A 3,368-nucleotide genomic window follows, 5' to 3' on the forward strand; every position below is an offset into this window, starting at 1 on the left:
TCAGGGTTTCCTCTTTTACGGACTTAACCACAATATCGTCCACATAAGCGTGAACATTGCGCCCAATCTGTTTATGAAGACAGTTCTGTACACAACGCTGGTAAGTCGCCTGTGCACACTTGAGCCCAAAAGGCATGGACACATAGCAGAAGGCTCCAAAGGGAGTGATGACGCCATCTTCTCCTGGTCCTTAACCGCCATTTTAATCTGATGATATCCGGAATAAGCGTCCAGAAACTTAAACACGCACAACCGGCCGTAGCATCAATAATTTGATGAATACGGGGAAGAGCGAAAGGATCAGCCGGACACGCCTTATTTAAGTCCGTGTAGTCCACACACATCCGCCAGGTGCCGTTCTTCTTGAGTACAAGAACCGGGTTAGCCAACCACTCTGGGTGGAAGACTTCAACAATAAACCCGGCCGCCAAGAGCCGGGCCACCTCTTCACCAATAGCTTTCCGCCTCTCTTCATTAAACCGCTGAAGGAACTGCCTGACCGGCTTAAATTTCGGATCAATATTGAGAGTGTGCTCAGCGAGTTCTCTAGGTACACCTGGCATGTCAGAAGGTTTCCATGCGAAGATGTCCCTATTCTCACGGATGAACTCGATGAGCGCGCTTTCCTATTTTGGATCCAGATTGGCACTGATGCTAAACTGCTGAGATGAGTCACCTGGAACAAAATCAACAAGTTTAGTCTCATCAGCCGACTTAAATTTCATTGCCGGCTCTTGCTCTGTAGTTGGCTTTTTCAGAGAGGTCATATCTGTTGGGTCAACATTGTCTTTGTAAAACTTCAACTCCTCTGTTGCACAAACAGATTCTGCATAAGCCGCATCGCCTTCCTCACACTCCAGAGCCACTTTCCGGCTGCCGTGAACCGTAATGGTCCCATTGTGACCCGGCATCTTGAGCTGCAAGTACACATAACACGGCCGTGCCATGAACTTGGCGTAAGCCGGCCGCCCAAATATAGCATGGTACGGGCTTCTTATCTTAACCACCTCAAAGGTCAATTTTTCCACCCTGTAGTTGTTCTCATCTCCAAAGGCCACTTCCAATTCGATCTTGCCGACTGGATAAGCCGACTTACCAGGTACCACACCATGGAAGATAGTGTTTGACTGGCTGAGGTTCTTATCAACCAACCCCATACGGCGAAAAGTCTCATAATAGAGGATGTTGATGCTGCTGCCTCCATCCATGAGCACCTTTGTGAACTTATATCCTCCCACTTGAGGAGCCACCACTAAGGCCAAGTGGCCCGGATTATCCACCCGTGGAGGGTGATCCTCCCTGCTCCACACTATAGGCTGTTCAGACCACCGCAAGTAGCGTGGAACCGCCGGCTCAACAGCATTCACAGCCCTCTTGTGAAGCTTCTGATCTCGCTTGCACAAACTAGTGGTAAACACATGATACTGTCCACCGCTAAGCTGCTTTGGATTGGTCTGATAACCCCCTTGCTGCTGTTGATGACCCTGGCCAGACAGCTGGTTAAAGCCCCCTTGACCGTTCTGAGGATTAGAATTTGAGCCGCCGCCCGGGCCATGAAAACCGCCGGCGCCTGAGCCACCGCCCGGGCCATTGTAATTCTTAAAGGCCTTCATGATTGCACAGTCCTTCCATAGATGAGTCGTTGGCTTCTCTCTAGAGCCATGCCTTGGACAAGGCTCATTCAACAGTTGCTCCAGCGTCGGGCCTGACCCGCCGCCTCGGGGAGGGGGCCTCCCTTTGCGTCGCTGGTTATTACCTTGTGAGCTGGCGTTGGCTACAAACTCTAAGCTGCCATCACCCTTGCGCTTGCTTCCTCCTTGGTTACCCGAGTTATGCTGAGGACCCTTGCCATTGCCGTTCTTCTTTCCCTTCCCTGTCCTTTCATCATCTGAAGGGGGGTCCTTGGTACCGTCAGAATCGGCGTACTTGACAAGAGCCGCCATTAGTGTACCCATATCATTGCAGTCGCGCTTAAGCCGCCCGAGTTTCATCTTCAGGGGCACAAAACGACAATTCTGCTCCAACATTAAGACTGCTGAGCCGGCATCCATCTTGTCTGACGAATGTATGATCTCCTTGACCCGGCGAACCCAATGCGTCGTGGATTCACCCTCCTGCTGCTTACAGTTAGTCAAATCCACAATTGACATAGACTGCCTGCAGGTATCCTTAAAGTTTTGGATGAACTGGGCTTTCAGCTCAGCCCAAGACCCGATGGAGTTCGGTGGTAGCCCTTTCAACCAAGTGCGGGCAGTCCCATCCAACATCATGGTGAAGTACTTGGCCATTGCCGCCTCACTGACCTCCAGTAGTTCCATGGCCATCTCGTAACTCTCGATCCAGGCTGCGGGTTGTAAGTCAGCCGTGTAGTTGGGCACCTTCCTAGGGCCTTTGAAGTCCTTGGGTAGATGCTCATTGCGGATAGCTGGCACTAAACAAGGGACACCCCCAGTCCTGGTAGGGATACCCACATCGACGGAAGTCGTCGGATAAGCCGGGGGGGGTCTGGTAAGCCGTCAATTGAGGCACCTGCTCCGCCTCTTGCCGCGCTCTGTCCTAGTCTGCTGCGTGGAAGGCTCCGTTATGAACCGGGCCATGGCCAGGGGGCGGGTCATGGCGTCGGACGTTACTTGAGCCGGTCGCTGAGACCATGTGCCTGCTGTAACTCGGGCTCCGGCCTGGGCGAGGGGTCGAGTGGATCCTATCCCGGCTGTAGGAGTACGCCTCTTGTTGTGCCAGTGCTGTCTGAAGGAGTTCCCTGACCGGCGGGTTTCAATAGCCGTCGAAGAGTCGCCGTCAACTGGGAGAGCCGCCAGCCGTGCTGCCGCAGCGACCATGTTCTCCAGCGGGTTATTATAATGACCCGGAGGTATTGGCACGTACTGAGGCGGGGCAGGGGGCACCTGGGGAGGCCCCATCACTTGTGGCTGAATAGGGGTTCCAGACCCGGGCACTATGAACCCTGGCGGGTTACTAGACCTTGCACCTGGCGTGTTGAAGAGGTTGCGTGGATCGCAAACTGGAGGGAGTCGAGATTGGGTCTTTTGATGTCTCCTTCTCATGACCTCATTGGACGCGTTCTGATCCATCGTGAGTTGGAAGGACCGCGCCTGGATCAGCTGAGTTTGAGCATCGAGAGCCGCCCTCTCCGCAGCCATCCTGATCCCTTCCACCGCAAAATCCTCCTTAGCTTTCACTAGATCCAATTTTAACTGTGCCACCTCCGCATCGTGCTGAGCTTGATCTGCCGGGTCAACCGTGGCGGCTAACAGGGCCGTCATCTTGTCCGTGAGATCCATCAGCACCTGAGCCGGAGAAGGCACCGGGTTTCCCGCTCCAGCAGTGAGGTTCTGAACAGGCTGCGCACC

The sequence above is a fragment of the Aegilops tauschii genome, chromosome 1, assembly GCF_002575655.3.
Source record: "Aegilops tauschii subsp. strangulata cultivar AL8/78 chromosome 1, Aet v6.0, whole genome shotgun sequence".
Classification (NCBI taxonomy): Eukaryota; Viridiplantae; Streptophyta; class Magnoliopsida; order Poales; family Poaceae; genus Aegilops; species Aegilops tauschii.